The following is a 23,271-nucleotide window of genomic DNA, read 5'->3' as shown; positions in this document are numbered from 1 at the left end:
CATGGGGTGTCCCTTCTTACCCATAAGTCTAGATCCTAATCTTAGGTTTCTAAGAGTGATAGGACATGGTTGGTTGGGTGAGGGTTTTTTGGCAAAATGGTCGAGCCATAGGGCCGGATCGTTGAGGTAGATTTTGTGGTATTGAGGGGCAGTACTTTGGTAGGTATCAGGAGATCTGTGAGAGGTGGCCATGGATGAGGTGTGCAAGGAGCTAGGTGCAGCTAAATTGGGAGGTGGTAGGTGTGAAAGATCACAGCATGATTGCATATTAAATGTATGTGTTCAGGTGAAGCACATGAAATCGATCATATGGCATCAATTGCCTAATATTTTGATCGTTTTTCAGCATCACCCTGTTGTCCTGGTGCCAATTGAAAAGCAAAGTGCCATCTTATCATGGCAGTTGGGGTTAATGTTAATTCCATTTCAAGTCCACAACAGGCATAAAAAAACGAAACTAAACTAAACGATATCAACATAATGCGATAGTGATCACTACTGGGCAAATCATGTTGCAGATCTTTGTGCTAAAAATCAAAACAGCACATCCAGTTAAGTTGTAACCAAGACAAGTTTATTCCTGTAGCAAACGAGCGGAAGCGTCCAGACACTTTGAATACTGAAATGTATCTGGAGTCAGGGTCTGCAAGTCTCTGATAGCAAACTTGAGTGCATAACACATTTTATTTTTTATCACATGTTGATAAGGAAACGGGATCCTACTTGGAATATTTATTTTATTTATTTATGTATTTATTGTATTTATTGGACATCTGTATGACGCCTATACACATGTGTTTCCAGGCACCACAAGACAAGAAGGGGGGGGGGGGTCGAACATGGGATATCATAATAGACAGATAGTATAAAACTCATCCACACAAATAAAATGCAGTCTTGCCATACCAAAGAGCTGCATTGTTGAAGGTATCCTAGTTCTGGCAGATAAACCTGTGGATCCATTAGAAAACACCTATCCGTCCAGGAGGTATTGATACCTATGCTCCCAATGTGTATAAGTGTGACCACTCGCATCTTGCTGCTTTACTGGATTTATTTTGTTTATTTCTATCACACAACAAAGCAGTCCCAACTGAATCCTGCCCTAATGCAGTGATAGGATCAGAATACATTACACCATGTACCGTAGAATCAAATATCAAAGAATAGGGAAGAATACCTACGGCTTTATTGCCTTCTGAAACAGAGCAAACTGGGTAATCCTATAAATATTAAAAGGTAGGGAGTTCCAGAAATGTGGTCTGGCCACCGAGAATCTTCTATCCCATCAGGTTTTAAAGTGGGATTTCGGAATGTTGAGAGGAAAATCATATTCAGATCCCAGTGTTTGTGTGGGTGTAGATATATGTGGCATTTCAATGGGTCCAATTAAAAACCACAGAGTTAAGCTTGCAGAATGCCCTGCTTTGAACAGTGAACAAATGGCTGCTTTGATAAGAGAGACCCAAGCTACTCCTCACTGATGAGGCCCAAAAAGGCTGAAACATGTTTGGGGATGCTTGTGGTCTCGTGCAGAAGGGATGTTACCTAGCAGTTCGGGCTGGACTGCCCCTTTTGGGGTGGGACCAAGCCTGATTTGCATATGGTCTTTCCCCTTCTGTAATGGGTTGGCAGGTGAAGAACGATGATCTGGAGGTTTGCCCAGAGCAATGCCAGTGGTTAAGATTCAATCTAAACCTTCCAGCCATCACCTCTTTGTTTTTGCTTTGTCACCCCGAGTGGGACGGTTATGCCCAGATGTGGGTCCCGTGCCTGCTGGGCCTAGAACACAAGCTACTCCTCACTGATGAGGCCCAAAAAGGCCGAAACATGTTTGGAGATGCTTGTGATCTCGTGCAGAAGGGATGTGACCTAGCAGTTTGGGCTGGACTGCCCCCTTTGGGGTGGGAGCAAGCCTGATTTTCATATGGTCTTTCCCCTTCTGTAATGGCTTGGCAGGTGAAGAACGATGGTCTGGAGGGTTGCCCAGAGCAATGCCAGTGGTTAAGATTCAGTCTAAACCTTCCAGCCATCACCTCTTTGTTTTTGATTTGATAAGGGAGCCAGTTCAGAGAATGTCTCAGTGTAGAAATTGATTCTTTTGTTTAGGTTTAGGAATGCCAAAAGCTATGCACGTTCAGTTTTCAGACCCACGCCCATTTGAAGCTGCCCAGTTTAATATGTGGAGGTGCTATATACATTGCATGAGCACAATACAGCCTCAAGTTAATTAAATCTCCTACCACCACTCCATGTTATTCTGGAGGCAGAAAGTGAAGAGTTTGGTTGTGTTGTCACATTCCGAAGAAGGAAATCTAACCACAATGCATGTGTCTGAAATCGAATATCAGCGTTCTACATAACACGATTCGCAAAATCTGGATGTATTCTGAATTTATTTATTTTATCTGAATTGAATGTGAATGTTTTGCTTTTAAACTAAATTTGGCTGTATAACATGTGATGTGCATGTAATGTACTGTTTGTACTATTCCATTTTAATCTTCTTTTAGTATTTTATTTTCTCGTTCTCTTAAAATATGTGTACCATGTTATTTTTCAGACTATGCTTTTGTAAAGGTATGAACTAACTAAATACAATAAAAATAAATAAAAAAATAAAACAGCAAGTTATATTTTGGTTTTTTTTGACATTGGAAACATACACATTTGGCAGGCATAGGAGGGAAGATGCCAAGTAGAAGATGAGGACCAAAAGCACAATCTTGGTCCTGGAAGCGCTATTATAAACAACTTGCTCACATCCAGGATCTGACATCATTCAAGCAATTTCACTTTGGAGCAAAATGTTCTAATGGTCTCCCCAACCTGAGGCAGTTCTACGTATTGACAGCTTAGAGAAGAGAGGATACAACTAGGAAATGACAAGAATAAACACATGGGGCCTGATTCATGTACTTTTGTGCCCGGTGCAAAGTTACTTTGTACTGCCAACACACACCCTGATTCATGGAACTGTGCAAAGTGTATTTGTCTAGGGCAAAGTCAGTGCAAAGTACATTTTGTACTGAAAAAAAGACTTTGCACTGAAAAAATGCACTTTGCACAGTTCCATGAATCAAGGTGTGTGTCGGTAGTGCAAAGTCACTTTTCAGTAGTGCAAAGTCACTTTGCACTATGCAACTATTCCATGAATCGGGCCCATGGCCATAGCCATGAATAGGTTAGTATTTGTGGGAAAGGGTCATTGACTCAGATTGTCTGTATTTATGAAAGTGAGACTAAGTTGTCCAAAGTTCTAGATCATGGATCAGGAGAGTACTCTGAGGAAAATCCAACAATTGTCATGGGTGACATATATAATTGGCTAGGTGCGCATTGTGTTAATTGTTGAGATGTATAGCCAATATGTTTTTATGATAAGAGTTTGTAATTGAAATATGCTCATGGAAGGGATATTTGTTCTGAAGGTCAATAAGCTTTTGATGGGCAGATTTGTTCTTTTGCCCATAATCCTGGCAAAATAATGATTTCACCGAAGACATTTTTAGTAGATTGTTAATCAGTTATTGCTAAAGCAAGACACATGTCTAATACAGAACAAAACATCATGCTACAGCTGAGGAAGGGTTAATGAACATGATGTGCTACCACACATCTTATAGGGCTTGATTCACAAAGGTTTGTTCAGTGGGAGCTTTGTGAAGCAGACCCATACTGTTTTCACAGAATCATATAAGCACTTTCAGTATTTAAAATCTCAATTGCCATTTTACAACTGGATGTCTTGGTGTTGCTTTATATAAAACCCCTACTGCCATGGGTTTTCCCCCCAGTGCCAAGGCCTTTTTGGTGATTTCAGTATTTCGCCATGCAAAGCCTTCTAACATTTTCTCCTTCATTAACCCCTTAAGTGCCAAGGAAGAGCTATCTCGTCCTTTGCACTGGGGAGGTAATCCCAAGGACGAGATACCTCGTCCTTGGCACTTAAAAGATTTACTATGTGCTATCCGTCGCGCCTGTACCACTGCCCTTACCAATCTCCTTGCCTACCAACTCATTAGGTCCTTCACATTCTGTCAGAAAACTCAATGTCCATTTTGACATTATGTGTACATATACTTCTTCATAAAATTCATCCTCAAAAACTCTCCATATGCCTACTTAACTCTTAAAATGCATGCTCTGACTTCACTCCACTCGGTTAGAAAGCAGATAAATAGTCTAAACTGAACCAGGCTATTGTTCTTTTTCCTCAGACATGTGTTAGTAGCTGAACTGTAGGTCTATGCATTCATTTTTCTAGTACCGCAATATAGTGGTACAGCACTGCTTGCTAATCAGAAATTAAGATTTTGTTCATCGACCTTATGATAAACCTTTTTTTTTGTTGTGGTCGGGACGACTGTGCATACAGAAGATCGCCACTGTAACTTTCAACATCCTTCTCTGGAAGGGAGTCCACATAAGGGCCGATTCATGGAATTTTTTGCACAGAAAATAGGCCACTTCCGCCCAATTTGTGTGTGCAACACTGTTTGTTGAATCATGGAATCGAATGCGCAGGACTTTTCCTGGACTTGCATGGATTTTGCGCTGGCCTGGCACACCTGGATTTTCAGCATGTATGTGGGATTGCATGTCGTATTTCAGGGTGCGTGTACTCAATTGGGGTTTCGATGTAATGTAGGGGTGCCTGTATGCTTTGTTGCAGGTTGCATGAACGTTTTACGTGGGTTTGCACGCACTTTTCTTGAGTTTTTGATGAGTTGCGGTTTTTCATACGCATGTTGACGGGGTGCTAGATACAGTTACGGGGGACCCTGTGCATGCTCCCAGATTCACAGACCTGGTTACGGTGGACCCCACACACTGTTTTGTAAGTGATTTCAATCCAGCAAACACCCAAGTCAATGCCTAGCGTGTAATGCACAACTGAAATCCTTATTTATTTTTGTCTAAAGGTTCTTTATTCTGAACGATATACCACTCATATCACGTCCCTCTCCTGCAACCCCCCCCCCACCCCCGATCACACTGAACCAGGAATCAGGCTGGTTTGCAAAGTTAAAATATGTATTTATGTGTTTACAATTCAATCACACTATGTTTTTATGGGCACACAATAATCACCAATGGGGTGATGTAACAGTGAATAATCTCTTTAATACACAAGGAGTAATAATGAGCAAAACAATTCAGCACAGAAATAATACTTTTGTGTGTGTGTGTGTGCAGATCAGATATCACTGTGGTTAAAGGTTCCCCTTGCACAACCCTCAATCCCCAAAAGGCAATGTAAAGATATAGGAGGAGAGAGAGCAGGTATTCAGGAATGGCAGAATTCAAACAGAATATCAATCCTACTTTCCCCCAGCAAACACAAGAGAGAAACGGAATTGACTGGCAAGCTGTCAGAATGGTTTTTAAAGTTATCTTAAAATGGATTGGGTAAGAACACTGAATATGGTCTAAATTGCTGAAATAGTATAATTTCTTAGGGGAGCCACGTTGGATGACTGCAGACAAACACAAGCAATGATTCAATACCAAGAAACAATTTGAAATCCTAAAATTCAAGTCGGGAGCAATCAAAAGCTGTTTTACACCATGTCAGAATTTCCCAAAAATGAAATTCACTGCAAACTTTTCACTGGGCGATAATCACGATAACAGGAAAACTGTATGGATTTGGGATGCGGTTTTAGATGTGATTTAAAGTTGTGGATGTTGGCTAGAAGCAGAAGTTGAGATTGTGTTTCTAGCACAAAAACTGAGGAAGTTATGGACGTTTTAGTGGAGGTTGTTTTTCGAGGTGCAAGAATGGAAAATGGGAATGCGCTTTTAAAATGACAAATGGGATTTCTAACACTAGAGGATGACTATGAACAAAACGAATCCCCACAAAAACACAGCCACTTGATCAGAATGACTGCCTGTCCAGAACTCGCCTTCTTCAGATGAGATAAGATCAGCGCAAAGATAGTTTTAGCAATACTAGTACAAGAGAAAGATAGAAAGGATAGGATAGAGAGTTTAGACAATTCAAAAATACACCTAACAACACAGGTTCTGAATATTAGGATGGGTTTAAGATAGGGATTAACTAGATACAGTACATATGCTAGTGACAGAGTTCTATCTATAGATACTCACTAGATATGTTTTTAAACAGAACAGTCAGGATTCTGGTCCGTCAAGATTCTGGTCAGGGAAGGGAATCTAGTTCTGGGACAGACAGCTGGGCACATCGGATTGGATCTGCAATCAGCAAGGCACTCTGGTCACAGCACAGCACAGGACTGGATCGGATCTGCCCTTTTTGGTTCTGATGATAATTATTTCAGCAGGCAAGCAGTACAGCGCAGCCCGGCTGTAGTATGATGCTTCCCCTTAGGTTTGTGGGGTTTGTTCTGGTTCTGGAAATTGAAGCCTAGCTGAAAATGGTTCAGCTATGCAATGGGTTCTGCTTTGCCAAGTTTCTGGAGTCTGGAGCGGAAAGTTCTGCAGCAGGATGCTCCGACAGCATTCAGATAGTGGGTGAGTCTGTCTGTCCCTTTTCTGCCCTCTGCTGTCTCTATGTATGCTATGATAAAGGGGGGTGTGTGTGCTGGTTTAGCCTAAGCTTGCCCCTTTGACAGGGATTTTTCACAATCTCCTCTCTGCCTTGATAGGAGGAGAAAAACAGTGTGTCACCTTTATGGTGTGGGTTGATGAGGCTTAGAGTCCACCCCTAGCCTCTTGAACACAAAATCTACTTTTGACACAATACATATTTGCACATGTACAACCTCTATAAGAACCACATATACAGATTACATATTTTGTACAGCAGCTACTCCTCCAAACCCCGTAGCTGTGGGATCTTGTTTCTGCTTTTCACAGAATGTTGCCCCTTTCATCCGGAACACAATGTCCAATTTATCAGCAAATTTCTGCAAGTGTGCGCGCATAACATGGGCATAAGTATATAAAGTTTCATACTTCTAGCAGAAATACGTTTGGTGTAAAATCGCATTTTCTGCCGTTTCCTTCCAAAATATGTCACACTATGTTGCCGCCTCTTGCAATGTGCAACCAACATTTAGATTTACAATTCTGTTACTTTTGTGTTTTTGAAAATTTTAAGTGGCAATTTATATGTATTTAAACAAAATGTTCTTTGTGAATGTTCAGCCACAGATGGGTGTTTGGGTCTGCCTCTTTTCTCTCCCTTCAGTCCACAAGCATCTCCTACCTGTTGGCTCTGGAGTCCATTTATGATGGTCCACACACCTAGCATTTCCTGCTTTGCAGCTTGTCATTGTTTCCTTCCCCACTGCAGACCAGGTTCTTCCCCAACCCTAGAATTATCGCTTTGGTGTGATTTCCTACTGGAGGGAGTTGGAGGGAGAGGCCTTGCCTCGGTGAGGAAAGCTGTTATTCCGGTTTGGTAGCTTTAGCCAGCTTATTTCAAATGTTAATTCTGTTGAATTTTCCCTTAGCATACAACAAATTTGTGGGATCACGTCACAGCTAAATACTTATTCATGATTTTAAACCATGGTATCAAAACAATTACAAGATGGGTTACACTTAATAACAGGCCTCTTAGATTGCAAACATTTGATTTCAGTTTATACATGTTTAAAGTTGTATCCTGCAGGCCCCTGACAGCTGCCATTCAGGCGGCCCAGGGTACTGCACCCAGATTTTGACAGATCCACAGACAGTCCACTTTTGCTGTGAAAATCCATTGATGCTTTCAGCTTTTCAGGACATTGTATGTTCACAGTGATTTCTTATACTAAGTGAATTGTAGCACCCAGCAAGAATGTTGGATGTTTGAGGGTGTTTTGTACCGACATTCTGCAGTTTCAGCATCAAAGAAAAAAGGATTTAGCAAGATTTTGGGGGTTCAGTTAGCAAAGCACTGCTTTTTCCTTCTGTACTCCATTTTTACTTGTTGTGGAGCCCAGTGACATATTTCAGGAGTGAGATCTCTGTTCCACCACTGACAACATGCATGGAGGATTGGGCAGCCATCTTTTTGTGCTTTACAGAGCGCGATTTTCAGAGGTTTTGGTGTGCACAAGGATTTTGCGGCCATTTTGATGTTTCTGGCACCATCAGAACACAGTGATGCCGCATGGCAGAGCAGAAGTGGGTTAAGTCATCCCACAGTTTGAAGGGTGACTGTATTTGCATCTGGTGGACCGCGCAGAGAGGTAGCTGATCTGGCAGTTTCCTGCTTTGCGTGTGGGCGTGTCGGGGACGTTCCAGCCGGTACCTGCAAATATGGTTACTTTGCGCAAACCAATCCATGAATACGCGTTGCGCGCAGATTTTATTAATCATGCAGGCTCACGCAGTGGCCTTTTCGGCACGCGGCCATTGCTTGATTTTGTGCTTAATTCCATGAATCAGGCCCTAAATTGCTTCACATGCACTGTTTGCTCCCCCACAAAACTGTACCACCCGTGGATTACTTATTACCAACCTTTTTTGTTCCGTTTTCTAATGGATCTCTTTCATTTACAACTGATGTATTTATTACTAGTAACTTGCAACATTACCAGCATGCGTATACACATTGCCATAGAAACCGTGTATTATTTTCTGGTGAAGTAGTGGTGCCTCCATTAAACACTTCTATGCTTTGTATTAACATCCAAAACTGAGTACAGCCCAATGTTTGTCACACTAAACTGCCAGATTCATGGAATGTATTTGCACAGTTCAAAGTGACTTTGCACTGCTGAAAAGAGGCTTTGCACTGGCGACACAAACCGTGATTCAAGGAACTGTGCAAAATGTATTTTTCAGTGAAAAGTCCTTGCAATGTAAAGTCCTTGCAGCGTCATTTTGTACTGCAAAAATGACTATGCACTGACTTTGCACTGCAAAAATACATGTTTCACAGTTCCCTGAAACCGGGTGTGTGTCGGCAGCGCAAAGTTACTTTTCAGCAGTGTCAAACCGTGCAAAAACTTCCATGAATCGGGACCTGAATGTATAGAAGTACAGGAGTTTACATATGTCCTTCAGTCACTTACTGATGCTTTTCATTACCATTAATCTAAGTGTATCCCATGGGACTGAGGAAGAAGGGGGCATAGCATGTTTACAAAATATTATGGAAAACCGGAAAGTGAATGGCTTGTCCAATACATATGGAATTGGCCCTATTATGTTGGCAAGCTATATCATAATTAAACACTTAAGGTCTTTACATATTCAATCCCTTTAATCTTCTAAGTCTTCCTTAACGTATCAGACCACACTTTGCTCTAAATAATGAAGTACTTTCCTTATACATATCAATAGGAAAGGCTGTAAACGATTTTCTGCTTAATACCAACAAGTACTTCGGAGAGCATCAAATCCCCTGACAAATGAGTGTTGCCAGGCGGATTTATTCACTTCAAGCTTTAACTAAAATAGCTGCAGTTGCTTCTCTGCCGTTTAAGGCTATTGAGGTAGAAGGTTACAGCAAAATGATTTACAGATAGTAATTGCATTTCCCAGCTCACCTATTTAAATAAATAAGACCACAAATCCAATCTGTAGTTGAGTCTAAGCACAGCATTGTCAATAATTCTTGCCTGTTGAACAATACAGTAGCCATCATTTTTTCTGCCTCATGAGTGAGATGTATCAGAGCCAATGCTCTCTCCGGCAGTGTCTGATTCGCTCTGCAGAAGCTCATGATTGGTTTATATGTGTGTGAACTGTGATAACTGCTTTACTGTCCTTGGAGTGGCGAGTTTACAAATATTTAGAAATGTACTGTACTGTTACCAAAGTATCAGGTCAATTTTATTCAGCGACAGGATTTAACAACACTGTTTAGAAAAAAAATCCTACTTACAATGCTGTCTTTTCTGCCTCTAAGGTAGTCATATCCCTGAAAGGAGTAATGCAGTATGTGTCTGTCATATACCATAGTAAGTTGAAATAAACGCATCTATGATGCAACACTTCATGAAATAAAGTCTACTGTGCTACCAGAGTAAGAGGTGTTTACATTTGCTTTTCAATAATTAAACACATACTACAACTAGCAAGAATGGAATCGATACGCATCCTCATTTCTCGGTTGAGGAATTAAATCACTTTATATTTGGCACATCAATTCCCTATTCAATCCTTTATCCATATTCAAATATGTACGTCAGAACATATACTTCGTAAAGTTATAGGGACTACAACAAATGCAAATCTAAAATCAAACACACCAGCTGATTTACAGGTTTAGAGAAAGACAACCGTGTAAACTGTAGTCCGCAAATGGCTATCAGAAATGAACTTCGATGAAATCCCCCCCCCCTTTACCTTTACTATAAACAAATAGACATTAGGAATCAGCATTTACGCTTATGTTTTCTTCAAAACACTCATCACCAAGAAATCCTTGCCATCGTAATACCACCCCAGTTCCGTCCACAAAATCAAACTCTATCTCCCTACCTTGGATTTCAGAGCTGCTGTTTAATCCCTGGTCCAGTTCAATTTAGATGGTATCAATAAAAACAATCGGTCGGAGCACCAATGTCTCACCATAGCCCGTCTGAGATGCATTCAGCTGACCGCAACAAGAGACATTGAACATGTGATCATATCTTTACAAACTGCTGGCAGGGATATTGAATTCCACTGTTATGCTGATGATACCGAATCGCTCTTCAAGCTCATGGGCTGTATACCCGCAGACGATAAAACCCAGTCCGACATCCAAATGCAAAACAAGTATCTCAGTCTAAATACTGCTAAGATTGTTATTTCGTGTCTTGTGGCCTAAATGTATCTGGTGATGTCTGTGTGTGATATCATGGTGAGGATGTTCCCAGAGTGCGTGCAGTGTTTAGTGTCTTCACATTTTAGTGTATGAGTTCCAGCCTAGGCAGTTAGAACCATGTAGCTAGGGTGGTGGGAGCCAGTGGGCTCCGCTCTGGCCCCTTCACATTCCTGTTCTTTCTTATTTCATCTTAATGAAAGGACCTGTATCAACCTTACCTGCTGCCTCCAGTAACTCTCTTTGCAGTACTGGTGATAAGTTGGCTTTCCATCAGGACCCAGAGGAAGAAGGATGTTGCATAGAGGAAGGACAAGTGAGCTGCTGTGTGGGGTGCGGCAACTAGGAGTGAAGGAGAAAAGGGGGTGTCCCACTGCCCCCAAGCTGTTATCTATCCCACCACCCAGGGCAAGAAAAGGAAGTGTGAAGGTGAGACTCATCCTGAGCTCACCCAGATCAGAAATGGTGGGCCAGGGTAAGTGAAGAGACGCCTGCCTACCCTGGCCATAAACGAAGATGTCCTGCTGAGCTTTGGTGGCAAAGGCCAGTAAGTGAGGCCTTGGAAGGTGCAATCACCCAAAGGAGAAAAACAGAGGGTTGCCTGAGTGCACCCTAGGCACCAGTACAGCAAGGTGTGCTGTTAAAAGGAGGAGCAGCCAGGAGAAGATCTAGCATGAAGGGTGGCCATAAGGGCCCTGTCTGGCGAGGCTCCACTGAGAAAGGTCCAGCTCAGTGATACTGCAGGCCCCTACTTGCAGTTTTACCTGCCTTAAACCCAGGGCCCAAGGCTCTGCGGCATCTGGTGCGGCTATTGGATACAGGGAGCTTTGCTCGATGCTCTTGCCTCTTGACTAATGGTGACGTCAACCGAATGTTCGCCCAACTTTCTCTGCAGTGGCATCCTTTGTCGAGCGCTCGTCGTATGGCTTATAGGAAAGGCCTGACAATGCCAGCCTTTGCGAGGTCCAGAAGACGACTTCCTTGCCTTTCTTCCTGACATTGCAGAGGGAGCAGATCTTGCATCTGCGGTGCTGCAGTGGCAAACTGGTGACTGAGGGATGTATATTGGAAATTAAATCAGCCATTTACGAGTTTCGGTTGATGGGCTTTCAGCACTGTTTGCTTCTGTGTCTGCTGCTGGTCTTATCTTTGAATTCCATTCATTCATTTTGCTTTGTGCTGCGGATCAATTATTGCACGCATTCGAGAATGTAGTGCAGCTGTAATTTCCTTTTCTCGCTCATCTGTCTCTCAGTTTTCTTGGTAGGCATGAGATGGTGGAGTGGGCTGTAGTGGTCAGCCTCTGTACTTATTACTCTATCATAGCAGCGTTATGTTACGAGTCTTGCAGAATTTGTGCTGCCTGACAGTTGGCACATTTAGTTAAGTGCTTCGGTGCAATTCAGTTGATTGAAGCATTGGTTATGTGAAAGTTAAAGCATACCATGTTAGCATAAACAATCTGAGGCATTGAAGGTAGCCTGTGCTTTTTCTGCATTGGACTCTCAGCACTGTATAGCATTTTGTTTTTCAAATAATTCTGTTTGGTAGTGTGTGTGTGCTATGTAAATGTGTGGTCAGCAATACCAGCTGTAAACATTTGAGAATTTTCAGCATTCAGTATCGTCAGATATGACAAGGACTCTTAGCTCCTCGTGTGTCATTGTACATGACAAGGATTTTTAGCTTAACTGTCATGTTAAGTGTACTGTGTTTACATATGTATCTGTATGCATTTATTGTCTGCTAGAAATGAGGTACTGAAATGCAACTACTTGCTTAATTGTGGTGTGGATGAGTTGAGAAGTTTTGTGTTTGTTAGTATTTAATTGTGTTTGTCTCCTGTATGACAATGTATGCAGACTTTGACTGGTGGGAGGTGTAACGCCTCCCTCCCAGTTTGAAATAGTGGTGTTGCCTCCTACACCCACAGAGAGACCTATTCATGTAATGTGTATGTGTGTTTTTGACATTTTTGCACTTTCATATGTGCTTGTACTATTGGAAGAGAGGTCAGTGGTGTTCATGGGCTCTGTGTTTTCCAGCTCTGCACACGTTTTTGCTTGCTGGGTACCCTGTGAGAACCATAGACACATCTATCATTCAGTGTAAAACCAGAAAATATGGAGTTTGCTTTTACTCAAGACTAGAGCATGCAGACTAGACAACCAGGTTGGATCAAAGTAAGCTTTGAGACTGATTCATGACTTCAGTAACAGATCCCAGGCCCCTTCCCTTGCGGAACCAGTCCAAACACTTGAAGTGGGTTTTTTTTTAACGAGAGTTACACAAATACAAATGACTGTGAAAATGACGCTTTAGCGAACAGAATAAGATAGCATGAAGATTTTGACATTGTTACTGGTTGTGAAAGTAAGGATAGTTCATAGATTGGGGTGGAACAAGATAAAGCAAGGTATACAATAGCTCTCTAGTATCCTGTTAATACTCAAAATACACTGGGATTTAAGATTTTAGGCCCGTCAAGATTCTGGCCAATGGATCGGTCTATCAGGGAAGGAAAGCACATAAGCTAGGATCAGCTAGGTCAGTCACCGGAACTGCATGTGATCTGCCCTTCTTGTTTCTGGATATTTCAGATCAGCAGGATGGCGAGTTCATCAAGTGTTATGGTAGCAAGCAAGATCGTTTCAGGATGCTTCCCACACCACAGAGCTTCACTGGGTTGTAAGGATTAGTTGAGGATTAATTGAGGATTGAGGCCTAGCTGAAATGGTTCAGCTATGGCTTGTCCTGGTGATTGGCATCTGGATCAGGAAGGATGTTAAAGGCTGCATGTTGAATGCTGGATCAGAGTGCTTCGCTGGAATCAGAAGAGAGAGTATGTTTTTATGTGTTTTCAGATGTCTCTATTTATCCTTTCAAATGACATCAAAAAATGGGTGTATGGTCCGGCTTAACTAAACTTGCCCCTGTGAGTTGGGATTGGATCAGAGCCTCATCTCCGCCTTGCATCCAAGTGATTGGATCAAAAGACGATGATGTCAAGTTTATGGTTTGGTTTTTACAATCCTTAGAAACCTCCCCTAGCCACTATCACAATCGAATTTTGTCCTAAATACATATTTATATATCTGTAACCTCTATGAAAATCACATACAAGGATTACATATTGTATGGAGCATCTGTTCATCAAAATCCCACAGCTCTGAGACCTTGTTTCGCCTTTCTGAAACATTTTCCAAAATTCCACAAATATGCATGTTTACCATAGGAATGTGTGTGCAAAGTTTAAGAATTCTAGCATAAATACAGTTCCCATAAAACCACATATATTGCCATTCCTGTTCAGAATATGCTACACAGTTCCACCATGTTTTGAAATGTAGGGCCAAAAATTAAATTAACACATCTGTCCTTTTTATAATTTTCACCACTTCTGATAGCGAGTTAAAAATCTCTAAAAAATGTTCACTACATATTCTTGGCAGCCAATGGTCTGCTGTTTGTCTGTCTCTGGAGGCAAGGAGCAGCCCCCACCTATGGGATTTCCTTCAAGGAGCAGCCCCGACCTTTGGGATTTCCTTCTGCAAGCCTAGTTTACTACCTTTTCACATGTCCATTTCCTAGCCTGTTCAGTCCTTGGCTGCAGACACACGTCTGGCCTACCCCACAATTATCATGTGTCAGTGAGCATCTGCTGAGAGGAATGCCCTCCCCTTGGGCACAAACCTGTTTTTCAACCTCTTGCAGGCCTAGCCAGCCTAAAACAAAATTGTTGCATCAGATGACATAGATACATTACATTCTTAGATTAAAACTTGTGGGATCAAAACAACTGAGATCTGTGTTCTTTTTAGCAACAATCCTTTTATATTTGCTAATCTGGCAGAGCTTTAGTTGTAGACAACTTTAAAGTTTTAATCAGGAGAGCCCATTTGAAAGGGACTGTCACTAACAGGTAGCCCAGTGTGGCTGCACCCAGATTTTGTATAGGAATTGTCATTCACAGGCAATCTAGTTTGGCTGAGAAAATGTTTTGTTCTTAACATTTCAGGACCTTGTAAATTCACAGTGCTTCATTAGATTAAATGAATTTTAGCGCCAAGCAAGATTTTGAGTGTTGGAAAGTGTAATGTACAGGCATTTTGAAGTTTTAGTAGCAAAGTAAATGTAATTTACAGGCACATTTTGGAGTTTCACTTGCAAAGCGCTGCTTCTCCCTCTGCACTCTATGTTTACTTGTCATGGAGCCCACTGGCACTTTTTCTGCAGCGTGCGCTCTGATCCACCACATGCACCTTGTGTGGCAGGTTGTGCAGTCATCTTTTTGCGTGTTGAAAATGCAGGTTTGGAGGTTTTGGCGCACACAAGGGTTATGCCACCATTTTACTGTTTCTCGCACCATAGATAGCAGAGTGAGGCCGCGAAGTATAGCAGAGTGGGTCAATATATCCCATACTGCCCCAGAATCATTTGGAAGCAAATGCAATGTCATCATTGTCTCAAAGTTTGATTATTGCAATGCTCCCTAAGTGAGACTCTGTAATGCTCTCCATCATACATTGTAAATCCTTCAAGTAACACAGCAAGGATAGTTTTGAACTTACCCTACCATGCTCACATCACTCCAGCTGCCCGCCAACTTTATTAGCCGCCAGTTGCAGCCAGAATCTCTTTTAAAATAATCGGTCCTTAAATGCATTTATGCAGTATTATCTTGCAAGCAGACTGACCCATGGCCCTACCATCCGACCATGTCAATGATCCACATTTATGCTTTTTACCATGAAATAAAAAGATCTGTGTGTACTGTGTGTATGCTATGCAGCAAACACAGTGTTAGTATATCTGTATATGCCCATTTAGTTGTTGCTTTCATGAAAATGCTTTTAGTTAATACAGACTGGGACATTTGTAGTCACCAGAAATAGTTACCCACATAATCCCCTCCCCACGTCACCCCCACACTGTTGCTCATTTTGGCTGGTGGATCCATCCAGTGCCGGAAGCTCTAACAACCGTATGAAGAAATACATATAACCTGAAGCCCCTGATCATGTCTAGACAGGTATGTGAGAATCCTAAGTTGTATACCTTTTGCAGAGCCTTGCAATCATCTGTGGTCTGCCTGGTGAGAAAATGCTATTTTCTGTCCTAGGCTGCTTTTGCAGATGGTGGTGAATGTGAGCGTCCCCCAAAAACGCACCCCCCTTAGTGAGAGGAAAAAAAGGACACACCCCAGGAGGGGAATGAGACCAGGACCAAGTGCGGGTGCAATCAAAAGGGTTTTATCTAAATCAATATAGGGCATGCAAAGGACTCTGCAAACTCTGAGAGCGCTCTGTCTGACAATAGCAAAGACAGTCCTACTTATTACAAAACTAACGTCATGCATGACACAAGCTATAGGGGGCACATAGTCTTAGAGATTGGGTGGTGAAGGCTAGGTGGTATACATTGTATACAGTTGCTGTTCAAGGATTGGCAGACGTCGGTGCGGTGCCACGTGGGGTAGACGGGTCAGCTGGGCTCTTTGGGGTGGAGCTGCCAGCGGGCTTAACTTGTATTGATGATTGGTGGCTGCTCTAACACTTGCCCTTGTGGCCAAACATTCGCAATCATTCATCACATTCTACAATGTCAGGTATCTGGTAAATCCTGTGACACATTGACCTTAGCTCAAGGAGGAAACAGGGACATGGCTATGTGATAGGGGGTATCCCTATCCATCTGTTGTAGTGACATTTGGGTTCAAATATGGTAGTCCCATGAGTCCATGTGCAGGGCCAGGGGTACAGAGGGGGGTGGTTATTCGATCGCCCTGTCCTGGTAGCTATAATGAAGGATGGTATTACGATCTGTTAGTACAAGGGTGGGCGCCCCCTTCAAGGGCCATTAACCTGGGGTGAACAGGGATACCAATTGGCCATGGGGGGCATGTAACCGGTGCCCGGGAGATGGTGGGATTTAGGAGCAAGTAGCTCGTAATTCATAGAGTCAGGCCTCTTGACATGGGGGAGGTGGATGCTTGAAGCGGGTCCAGCAAGATTGGGAGGGGAGGCGAGGCTGTGCTGTTCGAACACCAGCTATCGCTGGCGGGCCTGGGAGGGAGGGGGGTGGAGACGACCTTGCAGCTCTGGGCCTGTTTCCCTACACAGGGCAGCTCCCCCTACTATTGGCAAGGGTGGGTGGCAACACTTGGAGCTTCTGGTATTATACACATATGTTTACATTAATATGGGAACACAGGCTGGAAAGGGTTTTGCCATTTAACACAGTATTTCACATCAGTAGTTGACATATGAACATGAGGTAGTATTAGGTTGGGTTGTGTGTAAGAGAGAGCACTGCATATTGCATCACAGTTCAATCCGGCTCCACTGCCTCGGCTGATCATCGTGCATTACAAATGTGTTTTGTTACATCATGTACAGGAGCGATCACATATTACTCTTAAATCACACGTCTCCAGAATAGCAGCAAACGTTAGTCAACATGACATATATTACACAAGTGCTTATTTCGTTATGCCAGGTGCCTCAGGCATTGGTGGGGGTGAGGGGTGCCACACAGTCCAACTTAGAGGGCTTGGTACAGGGCCAGGGCATGCAGGACTGGTCTGGTTTCAGTTACCTTCTAACGAACCCAGTCACGGTTGGGGAAAATGATGTACTGCAGAAGGCCAAGTGATACAGTGTTTATTTTGTTGTTTGTTTGTTTCTGGTTGCTCGTGAGACCAGGCCTTCAGCGGATCTACCATGAGGTGGAGGCTGGGGGGGGAGTGTCTACTCCTGTGCGCGCAGTCAAGCAAGGGTCAGGCTGCATCTTTCTGTGTGTGCGAGTGTGCGAGCAACTTTGCATGGACTGGCTTTTAGCGCCCTTTTACACAAAATGGAGTTGTCTTAATACAAAATGGGGTTTATGCTATGTCTTATAGTATAGTCGTGCAGCCTCACGTGTCGAACCGCAGCCCCCCCGCCTCCTGGGCCCTTAGGGCGAGGGGGGCGCCGACGAGTCATGAGTCTCCACCAATGTTCCCTCTAATTATTTTTCTCTATGTGCGGAACCGGTTGGCTGTTGTGCGCAAATTAATTTCTATGTGCGCAACTAACTAATGCGGTAAGCCACTTTGTGCGGTACTGTCGCAGAAGAGAGTTTGGAAAGACATGTCCCCTTCCCAGCCACTGCAATTCTTTAAAAATCTTACAACACTTTTTCCAAACACATAGGCTAAAATGAAATATTTCATATGTGATTATACAGAAAACTCAACCAGTCCAAGACTTCAATATCTGCCACAGTACCTGGCACACTTACTTCTGCGCAGAGATAACTGTAAGCCTCATTATGAGTTTGGCAGTAAGTGGTAAAGTTGGCGGTGGTAACTCCATTACCGCCAACTTTACCACTACGCCAAATTACGATTTTGGGCCTTGAGTTGAAGATTTGCCTCCAGAAAAATCCTGGAGGTAAATCCTCCAACTCATCCAGGAAATCGTTGGAATTTCCACTGCTGTATTTCTGCCAAAAAGCCACATTGAGTTCAAGACACTCAATATGAATGGGGAATAACAGTAATTCGTTTGGGCAGTATTCTGTTGAATTTACACTGGGATACTGCCCCAATTCTTAATGAAGCCCTGTATGTTTTATGCCACTGGAAAATCACTAATTTGTATTACAAAACACAGATATCACTTAGTTGTGTTCCCAGATATCTTGTGCCAACAATATTTATTCCTAAAAAATGTTTCTTTGTATTCTGAGTTTTCAAAAAAAAAGGGAATTTTATTCATGATGCGATAATCTTGTGGTCAGCCGATACGTGTTTCGACTCAAGGAGTCTTTATCAAGGCTGGTGCGTTATTGTTCATTGACCGTTAGGTAGGTTGGCTTTTGGTGGTGGATTGGGGAAGGTGGGTTCCACTCCTTGAATAGGCTGGCTTGTCAGTCTGTTACTGCTGCAAACAACGTCCCTGGCATTTGTGGCCCTCAAATATCTCGTCATAATTAATGTGGCTGTCAAAAAACAGAATACATTTGCCTTTTCTGCCAAAAAGCCACATTGAGTTCAAGACACTCAATATGAATGGGGAATAACAGTAATTCGTTTGGGCAGTATTCTGTTGAATTTACACTGGGATACTGCCCCAATTCTTAATGAAGCCCTGTATGTTTTATGCCACTGGAAAATCACTAATTTGTATTACAAAACACAGATATCACTTAGTTGTGTTCCCAGATATCTTGTGCCAACAATATTTATTCCTAAAAAATGTTTCTTTGTATTCTGAGTTTTCAAAAAAAAAGGGAATTTTATTCATGATGCGATAATCTTGTGGTCAGCCGATACGTGTTTCGACTCAAGGAGTCTTTATCAAGGCTGGTGCGTTATTGTTCATTGACCGTTAGGTAGGTTGGCTTTTGGTGGTGGATTGGGGAAGGTGGGTTCCACTCCTTGAATAGGCTGGCTTGTCAGTCTGTTACTGCTGCAAACAACGTCCCTGGCATTTGTGGCCCTCAAATATCTCGTCATAATTAATGTGGCTGTCAAAAAACAGAATACATTTGCCGATGGATTAATGGTAATTAAAAGCAATTTGTCAAAAACATGCTGAAAAGAGTCCAAGGGCCACTTTAATGAAGTAATTCAAGGGCCAGGAGAACAAGCTTCTAATAATTTGTGTAAGGATGATAATTGCATCAGGATAACTGCACCTTAGAATATAATGATCCAAAAATTCCTGTGCCTCTGCTTACTATCCACATTATGTTCTCCTGTGGTAGTGATAACACCAGCCTTAGAGCTACGATACATATGTACCATGTATTTTTACTCATTAAATAAAGGAAAATATGCCTAACAAAAACGAGAAACAATGAACATATCATTGCTTCAACCCACAAAGCTCCACGGATATTTTTTTAAATTAGTGACCAGTGGCATTAATGCTCGATCTCAAAAGGAATTTTATGGGGAAATCTTTTAATAAGCTGAAAGTATCCCTATTGGCAAAGCTAATTCATGATTTACTCCCATAGAAATTATTTTACTCCAAGTAGGGAGCAAAATCTGATTAGAGCTCTGCTTGTACCCCTGACATAGAGAGGGCAAAATGACAGGGAACATAATACAGTGTATAGTTTTTCCCACCCTTCCGCACCAGAGCCCAGATAAAATTAAACAAGAGCTTTACTGAGGTATATTATGGAGCCCAGTTCAAGAAAATCACACATATATGCCTTTTAAGTTATTTGCATTAATTCATCAGAGATACAAATTATTTAGTGCCTTCTTCTTTAACTATGGATCCCTCTTCTGTAATTCCTTGTGATCAGTTAGCATGTGGTTATATTAAAAAATCCTCAGCGGATGAGCATAGAAAGAACAAGAAGGTGTTGTTGTCTAGATGGGTACTAGAATTTCCAATCCTTTAGCAAACACGCAACACAATTCCTTCAGTGTACTGCCAAAACGTCTGACTTGGTCTTTAAAATGTGCTGCTTTGTTCATCACCCACTTCCACCCATACCCTTCCCAGGTCCCTGTGCTTGCCTCCAATACTAGTTGATAGAGCACTGTAAAAAGTGAGGGAATGTAGCAGTAAACACTCACTGGGATATCTGCAGATCCAAAGTGCTTTGCAAGCAAGGCATATTTAAATGCCTCAACATATGATGTGCATTTTAAGAATGTCATGACTCTGCATGTGCACAATTCTTTTGGAGTGCATACAGGATTGTTTGAAACATACGCCACCCGTATATCATTGTTTAGGATTACACAAGTGCTCATTGAAACAGTTTTTGCATAGAAGCGAGTTACCATATAATGTGTGAAGGTCTATGCCCAAAGAAAACGATGCAGATTGTGTGAAAATCATTCTCCTGCCTGAATATCCGGTGCCTTGATACCATGGATGATTAAACCGAAGCATAGTCCATACCCATTAACTCTTGTAGGTTAAGTAAATTATATTGCAACGTTGCTCTCTACTTATAGGGCACTGTTAGTAAGGCAAAAGTAGGAGACGCTGAGCATCACATTTGTCTCTTCAAAATATTTAGAGAGACATTAATATTTGAGTTTCATAATGCGTTCACTTACAAAGCACTTGCGTGACGTATGTACAAAGAAGAGGAAGTGTGGGATTTGGTTGCACATCCAAGTAGCCTGCTTACTTACGTCAGTATCCGATATTTGAGCTGGTAGTTAGATTATATGGTGTGGGTGATGCTTTTGGTAAGGCACAATGAGTAACAGAAATTCTGGCGTGTGAACGTTATTCATCTTACAACAAACACAAAACAATTGGATGTAGGTGCACGTCTGCTAACCTTTCGCAGAGCCAACAGAGGAAGAGTCAAGGTTGTCTGGTAGTATCTTAATGTACTCTCAGGCAGAAGTTATCATGGGTGGGCAGGGAACATTTTTGGTTAATGTGTGAAGGCATATCCCGGTTAGATTCTTCTGTTCATGGAGCCAGTTTTTCATATTCGTTTTTAACCTCTTGATTGTATTTTGCTGTTACGGATTTTAGGTGCATAGTAGTGTAATGCAAATTAGCAGAATATCAAGACTAGTTGCTTATTTTAAGAGAAAGAAAATTCAGGTAATTGCTGTGGCATGTGCCTTATTAAATCTTTTTGAATAGGTGAGAATTGTCTGTGTGCGCTGCTATAAATCTTCTGAGCGGCACCCAGAAGGAAGCTGGGCAAGCGCACATGCGCACAGCTCAGAGGGAACATTGGTCTCCACCTGGGTCGGAGATGTATGTGAGGGGGGTCCTAATGACCTATCCTTCCCTACACAGTTTGGACTGTCCCAGTCCAATGGGACTAGGGATGGAGAAACTCTTGTCTTGATTTTGTATTCCATTAACAAAACCGTGCAGACTAATTCTTACTGTACATGAACCTGGACTTATCTCTCAGTACAGGAAGTTGTATTTGAGGAGTCAACTGTACAAGACCACATGTGCATTGTCATCTATATCACACACCACTTGCGCGCTAAGGTAGTCGGGTTGCTTGGGGCAATGTGTGTGACAACCTTTTCCACGTGTTATTTTGGTTTCAATCTCAAGAGAAATTCAGTGACAGGAGAGTAGTACCCATTTGGCATTCAGTACTGCTAGCTCCAGAGTTGTGCCAATTTATTGGCACTGTCATTACCTCTTGGTATACAGACCCAAGAGTGACTATACTAAGGTTTATATGAAAATTGCTCTCTTTCCAGTTTCATGATGTGGGTGTATTCAAAGGCAAACTGAAGTCCCTTTCACATGAAAAGGATGATTTTTAATGCTGACACAAACACGGTTTTGCATGTGTGATTACAAATGAAAACTGAAATGCTGACTGTTGGACACATGTCACAGGGAACTTCAACACTGGAAGGCTGGCCTCCTAGTGTTTACAACTGCAATAAAATGTGGCTTGCTCTGGAAGGTGTGGAAAGCCAAGTGTTCTTTAGACTTGCTTTCTCTGCAGGACCATGTCGCCTTGCTAATGCATGACCCCAATGTAGACAGTAGGTGTGAAGAGGGGAGCAGTGTCCATTATTCACTTAAGAGAGCCTGACACTCCAACTTCAAAAAGGTAACCCCCTTCAAAGAGACTGATAAAGAAAAGAATCTCTGGTTAAAGGCGAGCCGAGAGAGACCATATGGCCTGAAGGCAGGAGAATTGCTATTTGTTCCACATTAAGATTTACAATGAATTTAAAAGGAGCATTATCATTTAGGCCTTTTTCACAGCAGATTTTCTTCATTTATATTCAATATTTTGGGTAATTTTGGGTAATTTCCAGGTGATTTTGGAGATATAGAATTCATGCACCTATGAGTTACAGAACTGTAATGGCCAGTTAAATTAGGTTTCTGGGTGATCTGCAAGTTTTCCAAATGGGAGAGTTGGTGAATGGGTGGAGGATAAAATTAGGAATATGGGTAATAAATTACATATTCATAACTGTTATGCTTTTTACGGAACCTGCAGAATGTTGCCACATGGACATTGAAAATGGTGCAGACCGGACTGGAGTCTTATTCCATCCCCCATCATTAACTGAAAATGAAAATATATATGTTATGAGAGTTGCGACTAAAATTATGAACTTTTTCCGTATAACTACATTTTTCCAAAAATTTGACATGAGAACAAATGGGGCTTGTAAATTAAGCTGTCATATGTCTGCTCCAGTCCCCTAACCAAATCCTGACTGGGATGTTGGGTGTGGGGGAGAGAGAAGGGTAACTGTCCAATCGTGTTTTTGTTCCCTCTTTCAAAGTACTCCCCCAAGTTTGTGTCATCACTGTTATATAAGGGGTACTGCACTAGGAGGAAGGTACAGGACTGCTGACATTTACAATCTGATAGCTGCAAGAAAACACCAGAGGAGATTGCTGAGAGTGCATCTGGGTGGAGATGTCTATTGCTAGGAAGGCCTAAATGCTGATTGGGTCCTGTGGTGGAGAGTGTTAGGCCATCCTTGATAGTGGAGTGACCAGACCCCTGCCCTATCTTTCCAGAGTTTCCTGAAATCCAGCCGGCTTTCCTGAACTGAACTT

At 42.2% G+C, this 23,271-nt stretch overlaps 1 protein-coding gene across 2 annotated transcripts in view; it reads left to right on the top strand.

Moving 5' to 3' along the window:
- The window catches only part of LOC138516807 (catenin alpha-2), a 3,575,147-nt gene that overhangs the window by 1,770,609 nt on the left and 1,781,267 nt on the right, over positions 1-23,271 (top strand). The gene's annotated exons all lie outside the window — the stretch shown is intronic.

The sequence above is a fragment of the Ambystoma mexicanum genome, chromosome 6q (genome assembly GCF_040938575.1).
Source record: "Ambystoma mexicanum isolate Mex_15411 chromosome 6q, UKY_AmexF1_1, whole genome shotgun sequence".
Lineage (NCBI taxonomy): Eukaryota > Metazoa > Chordata > Amphibia > Caudata > Ambystomatidae > Ambystoma > Ambystoma mexicanum.
Note: the sequence above shows the minus strand (reverse complement) of the source record. Positions and strands in the feature narration are given on the sequence as shown.